Source organism: Hetaerina americana, unplaced genomic scaffold (assembly GCF_022747635.1).
Source record: "Hetaerina americana unplaced genomic scaffold, ioHetAmer1.1.p SCAF_4, whole genome shotgun sequence".
Classification (NCBI taxonomy): Eukaryota; Metazoa; Arthropoda; class Insecta; order Odonata; family Calopterygidae; genus Hetaerina; species Hetaerina americana.
This window is the reverse complement of record NW_027286985.1, coordinates 66,512,362-66,522,373: the sequence shown is the minus strand read 5'-3', so window position 1 is coordinate 66,522,373 and position 10,012 is coordinate 66,512,362. Positions and strand designations below refer to the sequence as shown.

The 10,012-nt window shown below is 36.3% G+C and overlaps 1 long non-coding RNA gene across 1 annotated transcript; it reads right to left on the bottom strand.

The window, feature by feature from the left end:
- Positions 1-3,144: 3,144 nt before the first annotated feature.
- LOC139691813 (uncharacterized) lies at positions 3,145-9,640 on the bottom strand. Its single transcript, XR_011701693.1, has 2 exons — positions 9,502-9,640; positions 3,145-3,380 (listed from the first exon to the last, which is right to left on the bottom strand). It is a non-coding gene; the product is annotated as an uncharacterized lncRNA (long non-coding RNA).
- Between the last annotated feature and the right edge of the window lie 372 nt (positions 9,641-10,012).

The following is a 10,012-nucleotide window of genomic DNA, read 5'->3' as shown; positions in this document are numbered from 1 at the left end:
TGTAACTCTTATTTCAAGTTGTAGTGTAGGATTTTGACACCAACTTCATGAACCCTATATTCTATGGCCTTCTGGTAAATCATGCATTTTATGCAACCCGTTTTCCATTCAAACGGTATTGTTGTTTTCCTTGGAAAATCTCCTACGGAGGGAGTAATTGATTCAACAACCTTTTGCCGCAACAGTTTTATCCAATGTTCTCCGATTGCTATGTATCCTACCGACTTGCGGAGTCAGAAGAAATTTGTGAGAGTGAGTTATTAGGAGAAATTAGACAAAAGAATTAAAGGGCGAAATCCTTAAGCGAAATTTATATTACTTTATGAGGAATAATATTCCTTCGATTAATCTTAGGAGGAAAGGGCGAAATTTATTTATTTAGCATTAGTCCAAACACAGTACATTTTGACCTTTACATCGGACTCAATCAGTCATATCAGACTTATCAATGATAACAATGGTGACACTTAATAACACCTAAGCCCTAGGTGAAGGAAAACCCACCCAGACGGGAATCGAACCCGCGACCCTTGGAATGGTGGACGAGGACGTTACCCCACCGCCTCTGAGGTCGGCAAATATTTAATTTATCTTTTTCACGCTCTTGGCATCATTTCATTTTCTCTTTAAATGGGATGAATCTGATCACGAATGAAAGTAAGGAATCATTTCCATACTTTTAATCATTTTGACCGAGATAACTGTTCTAAAAATTTGCTTCTGAGCCACCATACGATTTCCACTGCATAAACTTCGAGGTTACCAAGATCATACGGCTTAGCTTCGCTCTCTATTCTTCACGGTCGAATGGTATTTCTTCTCACAAACAGGAAAGAGGCGGCGGCGGTCGTTAACACTTTTCCTTCAAAGCCCAGTCTAGGCGCTTTCTCCAAGAACCGGGACGTGCTTCGGCAATGACTTTGAACTTCATTTGCTTTCCTCACATTCACATCGTTACTAAGCCCTCAATATACACAGGAAATTTTGCTTAATCATTTACATCCTGCTTTCGATTCGCAAAAGAAAACAATCGCTCCCTGGAAGCAACTGTGTGTCGGTAGAATTCAATGGGGAAGCATTTTCAGTATCTTGCAATTAACTCCGCCTTTATCGGTCATATAAGTAACTTAAGTTAAAGCAAACTTATTAGAAAGCTAAAAATCATCAGCAGTCTCTACTTTTTTAGTACTATCGTCTTATTCATTGCCGCATTTTAATCGGATAAACTAGTCTTCTAGTCTCAAGTTCACTCGTCAAACAACATCTGAATAAGGATATTTTTAAATTAATTAATTGAACAGGCATTTTTGCAAGTTTTCCTCATCATTTTATTGGAAGTTCGAAATGGGTAGCCAGGAATAAATTCTCGGGAAAATTTCAACTAACTTTTATCATTTTATCACCTAAGCTGAACCTTGACTTGAAAGTTAATGTATTATCGAAATGTAATGTTGTTCAGTTTCAGTGTTGAGAAATTTCTTAGTCCTATTTGTAATGCCCAACTGTGTAAACTTTGAATTCTAGTGTATATATTCTATATAGTAATATATTCTTGTTTCGTGCCTTTGACTAGTGAAAATCTAACTAGTTCACGGCTCCACCTAATTCATGTGAACATTGTGTAATTCATTAGTAATCCAATGTCAGTCAAATATTTGGTAAGTTCAATCAATGCTTTCCATCGTATTTCTTGGAAACTGTTTCATACTAAAATTGAATTTAAATCAACGCTCTTTGTGTCATCTTTCTATTTTTCAATATTTTTTCACTATTATCGTTTCCCTTGAAAACTTAAATAGTGGATGATCGGATTCGCGGATAAAATATATCGTCACTCTCTTGTTGGTATGTTTATAGTCTTGAAAATTGATGCCTCTTGCTTTAAATTTCCTTTCTTAATTACGTACTTGGTTATTAGGCCTCTTCAGTTTTGATGAACCTATCAGCATAAAAATTACAAGCGCCATTTCATGAGGTTATATTCACCTTAATGCATCAAGGCGGCTTAGTATTCAATTCCCGTATGCAAAATCGATGGAAGAAAAACTATTTTGGTCTTTGACGTCGATGAAGACAACTCTTTGATTGAAAGAAAGTCTTCATAATTATTTCGTTTACTTGATAATTAGATGAAAAAGATCAAAACTAAAATAATTTATTTTTCAAATGGCTGAATACAATGGTATTCCCACAAAGTATCTTAATATCATAAAACAGTACATTGCATGCATTAAACAAATTCTTCTCTGCATTTCGCATGATTACCGCAATGGATTTAGCGTAACCTTGCACTGTTGATTATGATTTTTGCCTAAATATTCTTCTTTTATCTAGAAATTCAGCGAATTATATTATCCCTACTGTTCAGGAAGAATATTAAGAAGGAAGGTCAGTATTGAGCGGTTAGATATTATTTGGTGCCGTTTGGTTTGAGATCATTGCAGCTTATTACATTAGCTACTCGCAATTGTGTATTTATATTTCTTATTCTTTTGACTTACTGCTTGTCATGCATGATTTAAAGAGTTTCATGTGCAGGAACGTCGGTTACTTGTCGATTTATTAACATTGAATTGATTTAAAGAAAGAAGTTTGCCTATGAAACATTGGTTTCTATGTAAACAGAAGAGGCCAAAACAGACAGCATTCCTAATTAAAGAGGATCGGGACGGTGGGGTGACCTAACATACTGACTTCCTACCCAGAGGGTCCGGGTTCGAACCCCGGAGGCGGCAGATATTTTTCATTGGTATCCCGATCCCTACTTGAGGTGCTTGTGGAGAGCACTTTGAGTGAGTACGCCATCCGTCGGATGGGACGTTAAGCCGCGGACCCCTTGGCGCCTTTCGTTAAGACACCGCGTTTTTCTCCTCCCTTCATCCTTTCCCATCCATCCCCTATAGCGGTAATAACCTCAGCAGTCGGTCGCCTCCCCTAAATACTACTACTCCTATTTACAGATGATAGTACCATTATTTAAATCTCAAGTTAGACGGTACTCCATGCATTTATTCACGACCACGCCCATGTTTTTTGCAGTAGTTCATTGTCTTAATCTTACCTTTTTAATATTTATTTGCTTCCAGTTCATGTTCGTGCAAATATTCCCGTCCACTTGAACGTTATCATAATAAGATGCACTCATGGATTGTATTAATTTAATACATCGAATGGGATTACATCATATTTGGTCAATGGTGTTTAAACATCCTATTCGCTTGAATTGTAAACTTAAAAACGATTGTTAAAGTAGGTTATTATAAAATGGGGTGTATATACAATTGAATTCCAAAGCAGTCGTTCCCCAAAACCTATGCCGCAGATCAATGAGAGCACTGCCAGGTGGTGGTCAGCATGCCTCAGGATTTCTCCAAGGATATCTGTAAGGAAATATTTTTTGATTTAGTAAACTCCTGTTTTGAGGAGAAGGGTCATAAAATTAGTGTAAGTCTGTTTTAGGAGAAATTATTTATATTTTATTACTAAAAACCTTCCACATTTTTACAACATAAATTTAGGTGACCAATACACAAAATTGGTGTATGTGCGGTGTGTATATATTCATTCACATGGAAATAGATACAAGGAAAAGGGATAGGAACACATATAAAGGACGAACACAGCAGAGATGGGGAAGGCGGAATTTAGCCGATCACAAGCGCGATAATATTTCCTAGACCGGGACTTGAATTCCGGATCTTTCCACTTGCCTGGCGGATGCTCTAACCACTTGAGCTATCCAGGAAACCTAATTTACACAGATCCGCAATGCTTTAAGCAACCGAGTAACCCGATTCTTTGGCCAAGAGATGGCGTTAGGGGGCTGTTTTACCCACCAAAGGAGAAATAGATAACACACAAGAGGAAACATAACACAGTTCCTTCTTTCCCTAGAGGAAGGTGGTTTGGCCACGGAAAATTCTGAATGCGTTTGAATTTCAAACAGTCGTATGTTTCTGTGTTTTTGTTCTCTAGCACTATCTCGCTACCCTATTTACATTTTATGTATGTATATATATATATATATATATATATATATATATATATATATATATATATATATATATATATATTTTATATGTCTATATATATATGTCTCTATATATACACACACATATATTCACTTGTGTGTGGACTAATATGGATATAAATGATTTTCCACAGATTAACGTCCAAAACTTTTTTAAGGTGTTAAAATTCCTAAACTGCGCGTAGATTAATTGTGTGAGTAACATATAACACGTTGAAAATAATTTAACAAAAACGCAATCCCGCTAAATTATACTCGCATCACAGGACACATTGTTTGGTGGTATTGTAGTGCACTCTTTTAGGATTTCAGAAAACTTGTTTGGTAATGGAAACACAAGACTTGTAATATTTTTACCAAGTAGCGCCTAACTATTACAGCAGGGTATTTTAGCCGAACTCGTATTGCGCATTCAAAGCCACATATCATCTAATTTAATTTCTGGATTCCATTTAAGAGCTAGATGAAACACCATAAATCAATCTCGGGAGAATACCTTACCGTAATTATAGCTGAGCAAAATAGTGATATTCCAGAGACTTTCAAATTCTGATAGCGCAATGTTTGTGTCTTGAAAATACACTGAAAAATTCCTTGAAGTTTTCCAATAAAACACTTAAGGTATTGCTGTGTGTGCTTAGTTGTCATATTATTGTAATTATAATAAATGCGATTTCAACAAAATTTAATGTATAACTAGAGACTTATATTTGGGTAATTAATTCAATAAAGACTGCTTTTATAACTCCATGAATAGTACACAAAAACATTGCAGTGTCCTCCGGCCCTTATTGATCAAACATTGAGGTGACCTACTTGAAACGGAGTCTTTAAAAATCTCATTCGCAAATAATGATTGGACTGGTGTATTGTAGAAGGATCTTTAGGTGATAGCTTACATTTTATCTCAAATCGCATGTTGGGGTAGGTAGAACGCCTAGCGTGGCGGAAGAGTGGAACTTGTTGGCCTACATATTTCGTTGAAAACTTGGTTGGGCAGATTTTATCTTTCCGCGGTCGAGTTACAGAAAAAATGCGCCGTGCATATGAAAAGATATCGCTTTCTTTCACTTCAACTCGCAGTGAACTTCTGGTTTTCAAGTATTTATACTATTTTTTGTTAGAAATATCAAGGCATGAACGCCAAAACATTTTTGGTGAACAATTATAAATGACGACTTTGATTTCGAAGTTTCATAGCTTTTAAGTTCCAATATTACCCATGTGCACTGGTGTCTTTAACTGGTAGATGGAGAAAGGTACAATGTAATTTATTCAATTTCTATTTCATAATCCTATGAAAGAAATAAAAACGATGAAGCCCGTTCACAATCATTTCTTTAAATTATTTAATATGACGACAGGTTATCATTAATTTTATTTTGCTGAAATCATTAGTTATTTTCATTCTTAAAATGCTATCACGTAATGTCTAACTCTCCGCTATTTCTAGGGCTTTACAGAAGCATACGGCTTTCATTCGCAATTTTTTTTATTGAATCTGTATTGAAATAATGGATTTTAGTTAAATTATAACTTTGAAAATAGCGTCCTATTCCCTCCATGTCACAGATAAGAACGCCAACATGGCTAAAATTGAGCAGCCTTTTGGATTTTTTCTGATATTGCCTTGGAGTACAGGGAGGAGAAGGTTCGAAATAAATGGCCATGGATGGAACAAAGACCCCAATGTGATTTTAATTTCTATTTAGCAAATAATCCGAGTGCTGCACTCCACTGGTAGGTCGAACAATATCGATATGCGTGTATTAGAAAGAGGCAAGACCGCCGAGGGATCGTTTTACTCTCGCTGAATTCACGATCACAGCATAAAGATACATGTTACAATAATAATGTAATGCAGGTTTCCCTTTTAAATTACAAGTATATTTACACAAATTCCTACCATGCAGACTTTTTTCCCTCAACATTTTCATCCCTGCCGTCTTAAAACTCTGTCACATGCCCAAGGGTCGCTCGCAGGGTACGTATATGGTGCATACGTGTAATTAATTGAAATAATCATTTTCATGAAATTATTAAAGTTCATCTGCTCGAATAGGAAAAATGCCTTCAATTACAAGTATATGCTTGTAATTTAAGGATCAATAGCAAAGAACACCGTAGTTCAATGAAGTCCTTTTTGAAAATTAAACGTAATATAATCCCTATCGTTATGTGCTGGTGTCTCAGTGTTATGAAAATTGAATTTTAAGTGGGCGATTAACTCATTCGTTAATATGTTGATTCTGTATTTCGGTCATTGTTGGTGCAATTATTTTTGCCCTACGATGCGATTCTACAGTTTTCAGATTATAAGATTCCTGTATGGTCTGAAAATTCTACGTATGACGTTTATAAAGATTTCGTCGATGCGTATCTGTTTCATTACGTAAGTCATCAGCGGAGACATAAGTTATAATTTAGTGGCGACAACACAATGATGGAGACGTTGTGGTGACTAATTATCTTCTCAATATAAAGAAGCAGCTCCGCTTCTATAAAAATGCATCAACATATTTTAAATTGTTTAAAGGTCACACTTTCGTAAGTGAAATCTAATCGCATTAATCACATTGGAAAGTGTGTTCTTTGATTTGCAGTTGATTTTTTCGTTGACTTTATGGAAAGTGCAGAAGAGAACGAAATGAGGGCATGCGTCATAATCTGAGCCGTCAACTCTCTCTGTTAGGTCAGGTTCTACTTCTGGAACTAGTTTTATACGCTCATTTCCTCTTGAGCATGACAGAATGTGAAATAACTATTTCGTTTTCTTCCCTATTAATATTTTTTAAGAGTTATGGATACAGATCTGGATTAGGAATTTTTATGTAACTATAAAACCAGAATATTTTTTGATAGGATAAACCTTGGCAGATAAATCCACTAAAGCTGCAATCCTCAATGTGCCAAAATAGGAATTTCTGCAGGCACGGTACATGGACTCCGTGCTTAAAAAACTTATTGGGTACTATTTTATTGTTTACTATCCGTCAGCACTAATATCTAATATATAAATTTAATAAAAGACGTCATAATTACAATCGGAGACTCTCTGGATGGTGCAGAAGATTAATAAATAATTGGTCGAGGAAGAAAAATAACTTAAATAAGTTTGGAGGCCAACAAGAGGCACCATCATAAGCTGAAGAAAAAGTATCAATCCCTGAATTACGTAACGTCAATCAGTTTCATCTACTGCATTATCAGTTACTCCCTGCATATGAGTATATGCGTTTGTATGTATGCATACGAACTCGTATATATACGAGTAGATTCCTTTGAGTCATTCTCTCTCTCAATACTACAATGATAACGAGAAGAAACGTTAATTAGATAAAGGAGAAACATTATTAATTTCAAGCATCAATCCTTTAAATGCTCAAGTAAGTTCTCAAAGTGCCTCGAGTATCCCATTGATTAAAGGATTCATCTTGGGGAATAGGCCACGGAACATGACATGTGAATCTATCAGGGTGGCATTTTATGTATGTGCTATTAAAAAAAAAAGTTGTTTCAACATTTAATAATTCTTGAATTGAAGGAAATGGAGTGCTGCCTTTCATATTATTTTAAAGGTGATTCATGAGATTTAATTTTCATTAAAATTCCATGCATCTATCGTAATCTCTGTATATATTTTGAATAATTTTAACGGTTGCTCATTAATTAATCAGGAATTGCATTTTCTGTGAAAGTATTGAAACTAAACCTTTTATTTAGAGTGTATTTGATTTCAGGAAAGTATGAACAAGTCTCGGGTATAGAATAAAATAATAAAAGAGGAATTAGGTTATTAAGAGGAAGTTTTATGTCGCGGTGAATAAAAGAACTTGATAATATTCGGTAATTTAAAGGATGTGCCTCAACCGGGTTGAAAACTTATTCTCCATTATCAAGACGGCCATTGACAACAGTTATCTTTGGAAATGGTTTACTCTGTATTAAATATTATACAAATCAAAATTGGCATGTACAGGTATAGGAAATACCAGTAGAAGGTATTTTGGTAAAATACTCTTAAGAAAACTAATTTGTTAAATAAATATTACTACGAGTGTTCGGTACTTTAAAGCAAATAATTAGATACTATAACAAAGTTAAATTTAATATAAATCACCTCCTTTTCTAATTTTCAAGTGTAAGTATAAAAAAGCAGCAGTTTTAAACTCATTGGTAAATTCCACCTATGTGCTTAACCATGATTCCACCAGGTCATGAAATCATGACGATAATAATAATTTGGATTTTATAAATTTAGTCTCTATTTCTGATTTTTAAGATAACCTAATAATGAACGAACGGGGTGAATTCGTAGTGGAGGTTATTTTATTAGTTACCATCTAGCAAAAATCTACAAATTTTGCGTCTTATCGAGTACACTCGGAAAAAATTGATAGAAAACATCGTCCACAAATAATTTTCAGTGATATTTTTCAAGGAATCAACTGTTGTCATCCGGCATTATAATTAAAAACGTCTGTTCATTATTTTCATTTCACGTTGTGCGGCCTGGCTCATCCAAGTTAATTAATCTTGAAATTTATATTTAGAAGTCCTATTTCTGGATGCACCTTTGATATTCCGCTCTCAATCAGAACCAGAAAAGTTAACTTTTTACCAGTTAGTTTTCGTTAATTATTCGGTAAGAGCGAAAAGAGCTGGGAAGCCAGCCTTATTTCTTGAGATGTTATTTATTTCGAATGCACTGTAGTTATGTTCAGGAGTAATAAGTTGATATTTCCAGCCTGTGTATCACAAATTTGCACATCAGTAGAAGATATTCGGATATACATATTTTTGGCCTCTCCGAGCAACTGACACTATGCTCAGCATAATTCATCTTGCTGAATATGATCTAGCAATTGTTGGCTGCATAAGCTGTATTTAATAAGGCAATTTTGTAGTTATATTTGTTTATATTTTAAGGTTTGTGTCTATCTACAAATGCATCGAATGCAAAATGGAAAATGATGAAACCTAGATTTAAAAGAATGAGTAACTTTGTTACCCACAGAAGTTTTATGTTCCATGAATCGGGTTCTGTCGGTTCGCGGCATCGTTAGGTTTGACCTTCGGAATTGCAATCTTAAGTATGCATTCTCAGGAAGGAGAATGTTGGTGTGAATTACATAAGGGTTATAAATTTCCTGGGCGCCTTATCCGACGCTCCTTAACCGAGGTCGCAGTGATTAACTTTTTTCTGATTAACCGTAATAGAATCTCATTTCAATTAATTGTGAATTGTATATTTTTAGAGCACTGGAGTCATAAAAATAGTGGTATTATGTTTCCATACTTTGCCACAATTAGTACCAACAAGCCATTCAATTAGAATGGAGGAAACTCTATGGAGAAAGTATTTGTAATCTGTGCCGTTAATCTATGAGGGTAGCTTTGAGAGAGGTTATCTACTGTCTAGCGTTGAAATTCCCGGCCACGCGACGCATCGTATCCATCACACTTCTCACCTTGCCTCGACTCCAGATCCAGGTATTACTCCCCCGTGATCATCCTGTGCACACTCTCTCTCCACTCGGTCTCGGCCAGGAACTCGTGTCCGCCGACGAGAGACTCATCCCCGAGGCAATAGCGGAAGAAGAGGAAGATCATGAAAGAGATGACGATGACAGTGAGCATTGTCTGGTCAGCCATTGCGTCCAGCAGCTAGTTCCGTGGAGCGTGAAATGGAAGGGAGACGTCGGCCGGTAGGTCCTTGGGAAAACTGCGGTGGTGCTGTGTCCTCGTAATCTCTCTCGGCTAGAGGATGGGAGATGCGCGCTACAGCTTTGTCGCCGTCGAGGGCTCTCCGAAGACTAACGAAACTCATTTGGGAGCAGGGAGGCTGATGGCTTGCGCGGGGTGGAGGTGTGAGGAGGGGGGGGGGTGAAAGCCCCATGGCCCAGTTGCTTTCTCCGGAAGTTCATTTGGGGAAGGGACGAAAGCACTGAAGTGCGGAGAAAGGGAAGGCCACGAAGGGTG